The 15,535-nt window shown below is 38.2% G+C and overlaps 1 pseudogene; it reads right to left on the bottom strand.

The window, feature by feature from the left end:
- Positions 1–8,113: 8,113 nt before the first annotated feature.
- LOC137225287 (large ribosomal subunit protein uL11-like) lies at positions 8,114–14,279 on the bottom strand (annotated as a pseudogene).
- Positions 14,280–15,535: the final 1,256 nt, after the last annotated feature.

Genomic DNA, 15,535 nt, shown 5'->3' with positions numbered 1-15,535 from the left:
GATCAAGGAAGCACTCTGAGAGCAACTCCAAGCCAAGCAGGAAGAGATCACGAGGAATGAGACCAACAACTAAAGCTCTCCATCTCTTGTCTGTACATAGTGGCCTCTGCAAATGTATAGATCCATCGTTCAATAAAACAAGGCTTTATCTGCCTGAGGTGAAAAAAGTGAATTGCATTTATTTTTCTGTCAGCTTTTGGATATGTTGAACATTCAACCGATTAAAAATCTGAGTCTTTTTCACGTGAACTACTGTTCACTGAGATCTCCCTCTCTCTGTTTATGGGCTATTGATTTACTGAACCAAAATATAGGATTTTACATTCATCTTTAGTTACATTTCATCCTATTAGCTTCAACCAATTTGATTGAACCTGTTGAGTTCTGTTGGCTGTTAGTATGTCATGATGCATGCTAATTATTCCTCCCACATTTGTGACGTTTGTGACTTTGATTACAGTATAAAACTCTATTCATCCAAATTGTTGACTTAAGAAAGATAAATAAAAAAGAAGATAATGTGGAGTGTAATGCCTTGTAACACGTCACCCAAACCTTGTGCTAAATTGTTCCCAATCCAATAAATGGCCACCCTTGATTTTCAGATGCCAGTTGGTGTAACTATACGTATTTTCATCTAGTGCAAATTTCTGCATTTTTTTCTGCCAGGATATAAAAGTCTTGAGTTGTATTTTGGCATTTCTCTCCAATATTCTTTAAACATCACCAATAGTACTTCGTAAGTCGCTTACAGAAGTCATTCCAACCAAAGAATAAAGTTCAACTAGATCTGGACACATTCCCTGATTTAAATGATCTAGGTACCCTTATTCCGTGCTACTCTATTTGGACTTCCCTCAACTTCCTACTTCCCTATGACTCATATTTCTCTATTAATATTTGAGATTTAGTTTGCAGAAACTAACACAATATTGTAAATCAATCATGCTTCAATAAAACAAATTAAAATTTAAAAAAATACTGCTATTAATCACTTAAAAATGATCTCACCAATATACAGAAAAAAAGAGGAAAGAAACACGTCATCAACAACAGATGAGTTAGTGTGGTAGCTTTATACATAATTTTTTTCTTTTTTCTATTTTCTAAAAATATGGAAATATTTTTCACTTCTATTTCAGTTCAACCAGACATGGATTAGGCTCAAACTAAGAATTCACCAGACTATGGGAAATCTTATACCACTGCATGTGTAAAATATATTTTTATTTAACAAATATTGATTCAGCATCTATTACTTACTAATGAAGAAAGAGCCAAAAGGTTCCCAAATGGAACAGTCTTACTGCAGTTTGGAGAAACCAGTCATATTTTGTCCCTACAACCTGTGTGTACCTGTTCTCCGGGTGAAATGCCCTTCTTCCATTTCCACCTCTCTACATTCTCATTCACCTTCCAAGGCCAATTTCAAATGCTAATTTACCAAAGAAATCTGCCCTAATCCTGTCATCTAAATATGCCTTTGACAATTCAGAAGTCCCATCATATCCTGCCTTAAGATCAACTGTGTATGTTGAGGCCTTATGGGATGGGGGATATGTCCCTTATAGGCAAAAAATGTATTTTAGTCAGTTTTCTTAGATCCTCCATAGGACCTAGCATGATATGCCATAAATACTTTCTGAAAAAAGGAAACAATTAAAGGTAATTAATCTACTCTGTTAACACTTCCCTATTCAGGAAGTAAATCAGCCCTCTCAAATCATAGTCAGATAGAACATGAGAGAGAATACTAAACACTGGCTGGGATAGTTAGGAGGATTAACTTTTTTCCACCTTTTTCTCAAGTCAGATTTGTTCTTTTGTGTAAAAACAACGTTCTTATTGGTAGGTTGGTAGCTCTTAATCTCAGCTGGATGGAATTTCATCTTGTTTTCAGCTGGATAGAAGTAGGCTGGCTATATGCTTGTTAGTATTTAAGAAGTCCCTTATCTTGGGGGGTAGCACTTTTTATGCCTGGTTTTTCCTAAGGTTGAGATGGCGTCCCAGGCAGAGGGCCTTCTTTCTGAAGAGTGTAGGGTTGCTATTAATCAAATAGCATCTTATGAGCTGCATGTCAGTGATGCTTATTTATCTATGGTTAGTATGGGTCCTTGAGCCACTGTGAGGGAGGTTTCAGTTCTGATCTGGATAATATACCTTATATATCCTTTCTCATTGTGGTTATGGCCATGTTTGTTGTTTGATACTAGATGTAACAACAATTTAGTGGCTGGGATTTTGCTTCTCTGTGGCCCAATGATTTAGAGCTGTGATTGCAAATTGTGGCCTATTATTGGGAGAATCACAGTTCTTTTCCAGAGGATTCCCAAAACTTGTATGGGCATCAGACACTGTTATAAATAATTTTTCACCCGTCTGCTATTTTAGAGCTAATGTAGATGTGGTAGGGTTAATGAAATAGATTGACTTTACAACGGCACTTAATTTATGCTGGACTTCTGCCACTTGTCGACACAATTACTGGTTATAGTGCTAGCATATAGGGTTCATAAATCTGACCCTTAAAGAGGCCTAATAGCAAAATGCTAGGCACCAGCATATTAGAATCTGAGTGGCTTCTCTTTGAAGTAGCCTGGGTTCGGGAAGGCAGCTGGGGCCTTCTGGAAGTCAAAGGACAAACTGAGGACTCTGGACTGAACAAAGAAGGCCTCTTTGGATAGCCACAGAGACAACAAAGTGAGTTTGTGTGAGATTCCAGTCTTAAACATAGACTTCTCTCACCTCCAGTCTCTCCCTATTCTTATCCCTGTCCCAGGCCTGTTATTACACTGAAGATACAGAAGTGCCTTCTTTTCATACATTTTTCCAAGATCAAGCTGAGGTGAAGAGAGAGCATGCAAAGCAGTTCATAAAATATCTAAGAAAATATAAGTGTAAAGTCTGCCTTCCGGTGATTAAGGTGACTATGTAACTTTGTTTTGATGATCTCCATGGGGCCTTTGCTGGGTCTAGAGAACTAAATTATTAGTTGCTACCTGACTTGTTAGCTTACTCATGTTCCTACACGGGACGTGAGGGCAAGCATGTGTCTTCTTTGTAGCCTCTTCATATCATTTTCAGTAAACTTTAGCCGCTAAATGTATGTTTGGCTTTTCTCAAGGAGCCATACAAAGTGTCATCTCTGGACCACAGCACCAGCATCACCTGGGAAGCTCACTGGAGATGCAGATTCATTGACCTCACTCTGATAAACTGAATCAGACTCTCTAAGGATGGGCCCAAGGAGCTGTGTCTTACCAAGCTCTCCAGATGATTCTAATCCTCTGTATAGTTTGAGAAGAACTACTGGTCTCTTCCTAGAGCTGTTAGTTTCCTATATTAGATCTTTAATTCAGATGCACGCTCAGGTATTTAATACAGCCGTCTCTTCGATGTAGTAAAACAAACATTTTTTTCACTGGAACAGACACTAAAGAAACAATCTGAGCCTTAGTCGAAGGTATTACATTTAGCAACATTCCTACTTATCTGAGGGGGTTCTTTTAACTCCAGGTCTATAAAGAAAACTAAATGTCTGGTGACTGAACTGAACCACCATCCAAAGCTAATGAAATCCCAAAGCTAATGGAATAGTGCATATAACTGTGCTAATGGTACCCATGCTTTGCAGAACATTAAAGTCACCTGGGGAGCTTTGAAAAACCCTGCTCCTCTGTACCAATTAAGTCAGAATGTCTGCAGTTGAAAGCCAAACATCAGTATTTAAGGTGCTCCACTGATTCCATTGTGCCAGGAAGTGTGGAAATCATTGACCTCTGCAAACCTAGTCATAATTCTACCCAGGAAGTAGGATGTAACCAAGCTGTGCCTCAGGTAGGATAGTGACTCCCCTGTTTCTCTCCAACAGAGGCCTGATATAGATAACTGGGGAACTGGCAAACAAGCTATAGAGTCTGCTCTGCAGTTGGAGAAAGCGTTAAACACGCTGCTGCAAGAACTGAAGACCTTGGCTTCTAAGAATAAAGAAACCAATGTAAGTAGTAAACTGGTTCTGAAAGCAGTGTCATCTTTCACTTCTGGATTATGGCTTGCTTTTGGGAAAGAGCCCAAGGCAATGGATTAGCTTATGTGTCTATTTCCCCCGAAGGAAATATATGAACTTATTTCTTGGACGTGGGAGGAGTAGGTGTCCTGGCAAGGAGAAATGCAACTCAATACAAGAGGGGAAGACGACTTTTCAGGAATAACGCATTCTGGATATAATTAAACACATCTTGAGAACCACTGTCGTAGACTGCCCCTACAAAAGTGAATGTCAGTGGTGACCTCTTCTATAGACTTCTCTGAAGTATTCTCGGTTCATAGTGAGCACTCTACCTCGCAGTGGTAACTTATTTCTCACCAACCCTTTAACTTTTCTGGAAGTCGAAGTGAAGAAAATGACCTAGTAGAAAAGTTATCAACCTAGATGCATACTGGACTAGCTGAGGAGCCCTGAAAATGATCAAATGCCTGAGCCTTATGCCAGAACACTACAATTTAAATGCCTAAATGGGGTCTGGGAGCCTACTCGAAACTTACATGTCATTGAGATAGGGTGGAAAAACATTGCAGTGGTAGCTTATTACTTAAATTAATCTGTACTTTTGATGAGTTGACTTAACACTCATACTCATTGAAAGTGGTTGTTTGTATTCATCTGGAGGTCTTGAAGGTCATAGATCAGTGCTCTTTGAACTTCAATATGCATATGAATTGCCTAGTTGCTTCTTAAAATATAGATTCTGATTTAGTAGGCCTGGAGGGGATTCAGGATTCTGCATTTCTGACAAGCTCCTAGGACTGCTGGACTAGGACTGAGCTATAATTTGGGTAGCAAGATCTTAGATTGCCTCCCACTGCAGACAAGGGCCTCGATGAGTTCTTCCTTGTTTTATTTCTGTAGCTCTCACGCTTCATGAAGAAGTTCCTGGATGAACAGACCAGGAACATAAGCTACCTGGAATACCAGCTTAACTATCAGAAGGACTTAGAAAAGGCGGCCCAGAGTGAAGGACAGCCTAAAAAGGCTGCTGAAGCATCTGAAACATCAGGTAAAAAGACAACACCTGATGGCAACACAGCAAATCTTCCCACCCAGCAGGTCCCAACGTCAGCTACTTAAGAATCTTGATCTTCTCCATTTGACAGAAGCGTGCTTTCCTTTTCACTTCACAAATAAATCTGTTTTGCATTATAATTATGTGTAAAGAGATTGATATTGGAGCACAAGAAGGTTAGGTTCATTAATGTGAGTTTGGTGAAAGCTTCCTGAGGTACAGTGGGTGCATTTAAAAAAAAAAAAAAAGGCTTTCCTCAACACTCAGATACAGAGTCAGGATTTGGTAAATTCAGCTAGTCCAAGTGGATATAGAAGAAATTAAGTAGTGAAACTTTAGATCTCCCTAATGTCCTCCTCCCCCAGCTTGTATACACATCTTAAATTTACAAAATAGTAGGGTTTTCTAACTAAATGCAAAGCTAAAACTTAAACAAGAACTCTTGGTCTAGAAAAGGTGACTCTCACTTGAAAGATATACAGTGAATAGGCAGCTGCAACCCAGGTGCATTTCCACAGCTGGAGGTAGGCATAGGGAACAGGAGGGTACCTAGGCAATTAAGACAATACAGGGCTTCCCTGGTGGCGCAGTGATTGGGAGTCCGCCTGCCGATGCAGGGGACGCGGGTTCGTGCCCCGGTCTGGGAGGATCCTACATGCCGCGGAGCGGCTGGGCCCGTGAGCCATGGCCGCTGGGCCAGCGCGTCCGGAGCCTGTGCTCCGCAACGGGAGAGGCCACGGCAGTGAGACGTCCGCGTATCGCAAAAAAAAAAAAAAAAAAGACACTACCGACAAGTGTTGGGATGCCCCGACCCCCTCCACTGTGGGCTACCTAGCAGCTACTGGGGTAATTGCTTTCAGGAGCAAACAATGAGCATGCAAGCTTGGATCAGACCCAAGGGCCTCAGGTGGCTAGTACCACCTGGGAAGAAAGGGGGCGCTATAGGATTGTGTCCTGGCTTTAAAACTGACCAGCTCCATGGCCTTGAATAAGTTTTTATTTACCTCACTCATTGATACAGTTTAGTCGTCTGTAAAGTAGGATTAATATTACTTAGTTCATAAAGTTAATAAGGATTAAGTATGTAAAGTATCTAAAAACAGCACCTGCTCAAATTATGTATTCTGTTATTTGTATAATAAACAGTGCCATTTCTTAAACTTGGAAAGCCAGTACATAATGGAAGCACTTAGAATAAGAAAACACGTCACTGAAATTGAGACAGAATCTTAAAACATTTAATATTAGAAGTATCTTGTTCTACATATTTAATCATCACCACAAGCCTATGAGATAGGTTCTTTTTTATCTCTGTTTTACAGATGACACTGAGACAAAGCAGTAACTTACCCAAAGTCATACTGCTACTTAGTGGTGGAGCTGAGGAAGGATTAATTAACTGTCTGATAAATATTCTCTTTTATGGTGTTCATGAAAAGTGATGTTGAATTGCTTAAAAAGCTTAATTGATTTCAACTTTTATGTTTATGTTCTGCTAAAACTACTTATTTTTGAACCATGCTTCTTTCATTTTACTTTTTAAAATTGTGGTAAGAATACTTAACTTGAACTCTACCCACTTACATTTTTAAGTGCACAGTACAGTATTGTTGGTACTTCCCTGGTGGTTCAGTGATAAAGAATCTGCCTTCCAATGCAGGGGACTCAGGTTCCATCCCTGGTCAGGGAACAAAGATCCCACAGGCCACGGGGCAACTAAGCCCACACACAACAACAACTGAGCTCGCGCGCCTCAACTAGAGAGAGAGACAGAGACAGAGAGAGAGAAAAAAAAAAACCCGCGTGCCAAAATGAAGAGCCCCCGCGCCGCAAGGAAATATCCCACGTGCCTCAGCGAAGATCCCGCCTGATGCAACCAAGACCCAACGCTGCCATAAATAAACAAATAAATAAAAATTTAAAAAATACAGTCTTGATAACTATAGGTCCTATGTTGTACAACAGATCTTTAGAACTTATTCATCGTGCATAACTGAAACTATATGAATTGAACAGCCCCCCACGTCCCCTTTCTTTTGAATGTATGTCCATGTTTACTCTGTTCTTCTATTCATTCCTATGTTGCATGAATGTTTTTAGTAGGTCATTACTACTGCAATCACTGTGCAAAAATCCATATGCCATGTATGCTTTAAATGTTCAATGCCCACTTGTTATGTTACATTTGTATTAATAAAGATTGCACATTAAAAAAAAAAAGTATCTTGTTCTAAGGGGAATAGTCAACCACATAGTGGACTTCTTTTCCTACCTCTTCACACCTTTTCTACAAGTCACACATCTTGAAAATCACTGCCATGGCGAGCTTGTCACCACAGGAGAAATACTAGTTTACAAAGCATTCTTGAATAAATTCTCACTTTTATAATTACTAATTTATATCCAATTTTATACTTGTTAATGAATGATAGAAATCCACATTGAATTGGGAATAAGACAAGACTGCATTATGCTCAGCACTACTTATTGTTTTTTCTGAATGTTCTCAAGCAGCGTTTCTCAACCTTAGTACTATTGACATTTTGAGGCAAATGACCCTTGTTATGTGGAGTAATCCTTTGCATTGTAAGGTGTCTAGCAGCATCCCTGGCCTCTACCTACTAGATGGAAACTTCTCCAGTTGTGGGAAAACTGTTTCCAGACATTGACAAATATCTCTTGAGAGGCAAAAATCACCCTGCTTGAGCACCACTATTATAGGCAATGCAATAGAGAAGCTAAAGGAAAAGATCTGTTTGAAAAAAACTTATTTAATGTGATATGATTATAACTAGAACTGAAAAACTATTATAACTTACAAGAAAGTTATAAACTTTCTTGTAAGTTATCCTGCATCCTGGCTGGATGCAGGATGATTATCTACAAATCAACTTTTCATATATAGTATCAACAAATAGAGAGAATTTTTTAAAAGGTATCTGGTTTAGCCACAAATATCAATACATAAAATATCTAGGAATAATTTTAACAGAAGTAGCTTGGAAACTTTATAAAATAAAACTAAAATGTTTCCTGAAAGAAAGAAGCTTTGAATAATGAAAAGGGAAGAGGAAGATTAAATTTGAAAATTGTGACACCTTCCAGATCAAAGGTCTAAAGCAATTTTGTTCATGATTCTAACAGGATTTTGAGGGTTTAGACAGTTTAGTACCAAAGAGTAAGCTCCGGTCATGGGAAAAAACATGGGAACACACGTAAAACTTCCTTAACATCATTAGTCACTGGGAAATACAAACCCCGAAATCACAATGAGTCACTATATACTCATCAGAATGGCTAAAATTAAAATGACTATCAACACCATATGCTGGCAAGGTGGTGAAATAACTGAATCTCTCACACACTGTTGGTGAGAATGTAAAGTGGTACAATCACTTTGGAAAAAGACATGTCATTTTATCTTATAAAATAAGCATATACATACCTCATGCCTTTTGGGAGGACACAATTCAGCCCATAATAAATAATAATATTGTTAACTAAAATTGAGTAAAGAAAGCTACAAAGAAGAGAAAGGAAGGAGTTACAAGCTAATTCACTTGATGTTCACAGAAGGAGTCAATAGATACTGCCTGAAGAAAGAGGGTTCTAAGAGTTTTATGTAAAAGTCTAACTATAAAGACAGTCACTAGAATAAAAATATCATAAGGACTATAATTTTTAATATAACAGCCTCCATAGTGAAAGCTTATATAAATACAATCATCATGCTACATTTTATTTTGTAACCCTTCTGTTAGTCCTTGTTTTAGCCATAGTTTCATTGTTAAATACATTCAGTGTTCACTCCCAGGACTTTTGCTGATGTTTCCCTGATCATTTTTCTGCTTGGGTCAATTTTGTTCTTTCGGAGGTACTTCAGCAAGGCCTAATGCAGATAGTATTCCCACAGTCCATGAATTTGCAGAAATTTTTGCCTGTACCTTTGACACTTGAAGAATATCTTGGATGGATTTAAAATCCTTGGCTCAAACTTTCCTCAAGTATCTGATAAATATTGTTCTGTTTCTGTTAGCATTGACTCTAGCTATGCCAACTTGTCTTTCTTTCCCTTATAAATGACACAATGTTTTTGCCCAGATTCTCAAAGTGTGCTACTAGTGTTAGTAGGCTACATCTTGTGTTGGCAGGGTATGTGTTAGTAGGATATGTCTTGGTATTGATCATTCTGAGACAGTTTTTTTCCATATCTTGAGTATGCTTTTTAATATACAAATTCAAGTCCTATTTCACAGCCTTTTCTAATGTTTGCTTTACTCCATTCTTTTATATTTCCTCCAACTGGAAGAACTCCAATTATTCATATTTTGAATCATTTTTGCCTACCATTTATAACATTTGCTTTAAAAAAATCTTTTTGCTTATTTCCCTTATACTTCATTTTTTCCATATGTATACACTGTGTCCTGCTGTGCTTTCTATAGGGTCTATTTCTTCTTATGCTATTTGTAATTTAGTCTTTATTTATGAAATGATTCTGTTTCTTCCATTTCTTTCCTAAATTTTACTAGGTACCATTTCAAATCTTTCTATTGACTGACCATCAGCTTCCTTTGGTGGCCAAGTCTTCCCTGTGTTAATGTATCTATTTATTTTTTAAAGGTTACACTTCATTTACAATGATTACAAGATATTGGCTATATTCCCCAAGTTGTACAATACATCTTTGTAGCTTATCTTACACCCAATAGTTTGTACCTCCCACTCCCTCACCCCTTCACCCTTCCCCACACTGGTAACCACTAGTTTGTTCTCTGTATCTGTGAGTCTGCTTCTTTTTTGTTATGTTCACTAGTTTATTGTATTTTTTTAGATTTCATGTATAAGTGATATCACACAGTATTGGTTTTTCTCTGTCTGATGTATTTCACCTAGCATTATGCCCTCCAAGTCCATACATGTTGCTGCAAATGGCAAAATTTCATTTTTTTTATGGCCGAGTAGTATCCCATTGTGTCTATGTGTGTGTGTGTGTGTATATATATATATGTATGTATACATACCACATTTTCCTTATCGAGTCATCTGTTGACGGATACTTAGGTTGCATCCATACCTCAGTAATTGTAAGTAATGCTGCTATGAACGTTGGGGTCCATGTATCAACACCTTTTGGAATTAGTGGTTTTGTTTTTTTTCAATATTTACCCAGGAGTGGAATTGCTGGTTCATATTGTAGTTCTATTTTTAGTTTTTTGAGAAACCTCCATACTGTTTTCCACAGTGGCTGCACCAATTTACATTCCTACCAACACTGTAGGAGGGTTCCCTTTTCTCCACATCCTCGCCAATATTTGTTATTTGTGTTCTTTTTGATGATACCCATTCTGATCAGTATGAGGTGATATCTCATTGTGGTTTTGATTTGCATTTCCCTGATTATTAGTGATGTAGAGCATCTTTTCATGTGCCTGTTGGCCATCTGCATTTCTTCTTTGGAAAAATATATATTCAGTCCTTCTGCCCATTTTTTTATTTTTATTTTTTTGATGTTGAATTGTATGAGCTGTTTATATATGTTGAATATTAACCCCTTATAGGTCATATCATTTGCAAATATTTTCTCCCATATCCCCTCCCATTAAGTAGGTTGTCTTTTTGTTTTGTTGATGGTTTCCTTTGCTGTGAAAAACCTTTAGTTTTATTTAGGTCCCATTTGTTTATTTTAGCTTTTGTTTCCTTTGCTTTAGGAGAGGGATCCAGAAAACATATTGCTGCAATTTATGTCAAAGAGTGTTCTCCCTATGTTTTCCTCAAGGAGTTTTATAGTATCTGGTCTTACATTTAGGTCTTTAATCCATTTTGAGTTTATTTTGTATATGGTGTTAGAGAGTGTTCTAATTTCATTCTTTTACATGTAGCTGTCCCGTTTTCCCAGCACCACTTATCGAAGAGACTGTCTTTTCTCCATTGTATATTCTTGCCTCCTTTGTCATAGATTAATTGACCATAGTGCATGGGTTTATTTCTGGGCTGTCTTTCCTGTTCCATTCTATGTGTCTGTTTTTGTGCCAGTACCATACTGTTTTAATTACTGTAGCTTTATAGTATAGTCTGAAGTCAGGGACTGTGATTCTTCCAGCTCTGTTCTTTCTCTAGATTGTTTTGACTATTTGGAGTCTTTTATGTTTCCATACAAATTTTAAAATTATTTGTTCTAGTTCTGTGAAAAATGCCATTGGTATTTTTTTTTTTTTTTTTTTTTTTTTTGCTGTACGTGGGCCTCTCACTGTTGTGGCCTCTCCTGTTGTGGAGCACAGGCTCCGGACACGCAGGCTCAGCGGCCATGGCTCACGGGCCCAGCCGCTCCGCGGCATGTGGGATCCTCCCGGACCGGGGCACGAACCCATGTCCCCTGCATCAGCAGGCGGACTCTCAACCACTGCACCACCAGGGAAGCCCCACCATTGGTATTTTTATACGGATTGCATTGAATCTGTAGATTGTCTTTGGTAGTATGGTCATTTTAACAATATTGATGCTTCCAATCCAAGAACACAGTATATCTTTCCATCTGTTAGTGTCATCTTCAATTTCTTTCATCGGTGTCTTATAGTTTTCCAAGTACAGGTGTTTTGCCTCCTGAGGTATTTTATTTTATTTTATACCTAGGTTTATTCCTAGGTATTTTATTCTTTTTGATGTGATAGTAAATGGGATGTTTCCTTAATTCCTCTTTCTGATAGTTCATTGCTAGTGTATAGAAACGCAACAGATTTCTGTACATTAATTTTGCATCCTGTAACTTTACCAAATTCATTGATAAGCTCTAGTAGTTTTCTGGTGGCATTTTTCAGATTTTCTGTGTATAGTATCATGTCATCTGCAAACAGTGACAGTTTTACTTCTTCCTTTCCAATCTGAATTCTTTTCATTTATTTTTCTCCTCTGATTGCTATGGCTAGGACTTCCAAAACTATGTTGAATAAAATTGGTGAGAGTGGGCATCCTTGTCATGTTCCTGATCTTAGAGGAAATGCTCTCAACTTTTCACCATTGACTATGATTTCCATGTGCATGGAATACCTTTTTCCATCCCTTCACTTTCAGTCTGTATGTGTCCCTAGATCTGAAGTGAGTCTCTTCTAGGCAGCATATATACAAGTCTTGTTTTTGTATCCATTCAACCACTCTGTGGCTTTTGGTTGAAGCATTTAGTCTGTTTATATTTAAGGTAATTATCACTGTGTATGTTCTTATTGCCATTTTGTTAATTGTTTGGGATTTGTTTTTGTATGTCTTTTTTTGCCATTCTTCTTTTGTTCTCTTCTGTGATTTGATGACTACCTTTAGTGTTATGTTTGGATTCCTTTTTCTTTTTTTATGTGACTATCTATTATAGGTTTTTGGTTTGCAGTTACCATGAGGTTTTTTTTTTATAGCTGTCTATATACATAATTGTTTTAATTGCTGATCCCTTCATTTAAAATGCATTTTTAAAACCCTGCATTTGTATTCTCCTCCTCTCATGATTACTGTTTTTGATATAATATTTAATATCTAATTGTTTCATGCACCCCTTAACGCTTATTGTAAATATAGATGATTTTACTACTCTTGTCTTTTATCCTCCCTATGAGTTTTGTTTGTGGATGATTTCCTACATTTACTGTGTGTTTGCCTTTACTGCTGAGTTTTTCACTTCACGATTTTCTTGTTTCTAGTTGTGGCCTTTTCTTTTTTGCCGAGAGAAGATCCTTAAACATTTGTTGTAAAGCTGGTTTGGTGGTGCTGAACTCTTTTAATTTTTGCTTGTCTGTAAAGCTTCTGATTTCTCCATCAAATCTGAACAAAAGCCTTGCTGGGTAAAGTATTCTTGGTTGTAGGTTTTTCCCTTTCATCACTTTAAATATATTGTGCCATTCCCTTCTGGCCTGCAGAGTTTCTGCTGAAAAATTAGCTGATAGCCTTATGGGAGTTCCCTTGTATGTTGTCATGTATTTATTTTTTATTGTTTTATTTCCTGTCTGCAATTGCATCAAGATTTTATGCCTCTTTATTCATGTTGGAATGTTATATTGCACTTTTCTTCTGCTTTGGGCTGATATTTTTGTAGGGAGTGTTGTTAATCTGTAGGGAAGTTTTGTATCTATTTTCAGGTCTTTTTTTTTTTTGCCCTTTTGTTTCCCTAGAGCAGCTTCCTTTGGATGTTTTAGTTGCACAATACTTTGTCAATTATACTTAAATAAGTCAGATTTTTCTCAGTTTGAAGGAGGATCTTTTGAAGTGCGGGAAGAGGTAGCTTTCCCAGTTTCTCAGTTCAAGAGCTCCCTCTTCTATTGCTATTATAAATTGCACTTCTGGTACTAAGTCTTACCTAAATTTCAGATCTTAACTTGGTTCACAAAGGCTCCCACCATCAGTTCCAAACTTCTATAGTATCTTTACCACCTCTGGTGAAGAAGCACTTTCACCAAGGAATCTTGTCCTAATTTCCACTTTCTGACTCCCCTCTTATTTATTTATTTATCGGTCATCAAATAACCCTTTATTTAATTATTTTCCTTTGTAGTTCTTAACTAGCTAGGCATTCCACTGCACCACTGTTGATGTCATCTCTGATGTCGTGAGGGTGGCAGCCATCAGCATTGCAACCCACGGGCTGGAAAATCCCCAGGATCTCTTTAATGGTTCCAGAGAGTTCTCTAGCTAAAGATCAGTGCCTCATCTGTTGCACAATGTTGACAATCTCATCAAAAGTGATGTTTCCACTGTGCTTAATGTTTTTCTGCTTCTTTCTGTCTCTTGGCAGTTCTTTGACAGCTTTGATGATCAGGACAGAGGCAGAAGGTACTACCTCAATCTGGGCCTGTGTGTTCTGAATGGTCAGTTTCACTGTAATTCTCAGACCCTTCCAATTACTAGTTGCCTGGTGATGTCATCACCAACCTCTTTTGGAAACAGACCGAGGGAGCCGATATTGCTGGCCAGGGCAAATGTGGCACCGACTTTCCCATCAGTGCACCTCAGATATACAGCTTTTATCTCCTTGGGGTTGAACTTAGGCGGCAAGGTGGAGGTGGCTGGTGTCATATGAACCCATATTTGGGACGACCCAAGAAAGTTGCACCTTGGCCGCTTCAAGCTGAAAGCTCCCTTCTGTTTTAAAAGTGCTATTTTCCCAGACAGCCTCTTCAATAAGTGGTGCTGGGAAAACTGGACAGCTACATGTAAAAGTATGAGATTAGAACACTCCCTAACACCATACACAAAAACAAGCTCAAAATGGATTAAAGACCTAAATGTAAGGCCAGACACTATCAAACTCTTAGAGGAAAACATAGGCAGAACACTCTATGACATAAATCACAGCAAGATCCTTTTTGACCCACCTCCTAGAGAAATGGAAATAAAAACAAAAATAAACAAATGGGACCTAATGAAATTTCAAAGCTTTTGCACAGCAAAGGAAACCATAAAGAAGACCAAAAGACAACCCTCAGAATGGGAGAAAATATTTGCAAATGAAGCAACTGACAAAGGATTAATTTCCAAGATTTACAAGCAGCTCATGCAGCTCAATAACAAAAAAACAAACAACCCAATCCAAAAATGGGCAGAAGACCTAAATAGACATTTCTCCAAAGGGTATATACAGATTGCTGACAAACAAATGAAAGAATGCTCAACATCATTAATCATTAGAGAAATGCAAATCAAAAGTACAATGAGATATCATCTCACACCGGTCAGAATGGCCATCATCAAAAAATCTACAAACAATAAATGTTGGAGAGGGTGTGGAGAAAAGGGAACACTCTTGCCCTGCTGGTGGTAATGTGAATTGGTACAGCCACTATGGAGAACAGTATGGAGGTTCCTTACAAAACTACAAATAGAACTACCATATGACCCAGCAATCTCACTACTGGGCATATACCCTGAGGAAACCATAATTCAAAAAGAATCATGTACCAAAATGATCATTGCAGCTCTGTTTACCATAGCCGGGAGATGGAAGCAACCTAAGTGTCCATCATTGGATGAATGGATAAAGAAGATGTGGCACATATATACAATGGAATATTACTCAGCCATAAAAAGAAACAAATTTGAGTTATTTGTAGTGAGGTGGATGGACCTAGAGTCTGTCATACAGCGTGAAGTAAGTCAGAAAGAGAAAGACAAATACCGTAAGCTAACACATATATATGGAATCTCCGAAAAAAAAAATGTCATGAAGAACCTAGGGGTAAGATGGGAATAAAGATACAGACCTACTAGAGAATGGACTTGAGGATATGGGGAGGGGGAACGGTAAGCTGTGACAAAGTGAGAGAGAGGCATGGACATATATACACTACCAAACGTAAAATAGATAGCTAGTGGGAAGCAGCCGCATAGCACAGGGAGATCAGCTCGGTGCTTTGTGACCACCTAGAGGGGTGGGATAGGGAGGGTGGGCGGGAGGGAGATGCAAGAGGGAAGAGATATGGGAACATATGTATATG

The sequence above is a fragment of the Pseudorca crassidens genome, chromosome 5, assembly GCF_039906515.1.
Source record: "Pseudorca crassidens isolate mPseCra1 chromosome 5, mPseCra1.hap1, whole genome shotgun sequence".
NCBI lineage: Eukaryota > Metazoa > Chordata > Mammalia > Artiodactyla > Delphinidae > Pseudorca > Pseudorca crassidens.
This window is presented reverse-complemented; position numbering and strand designations above follow the sequence as displayed.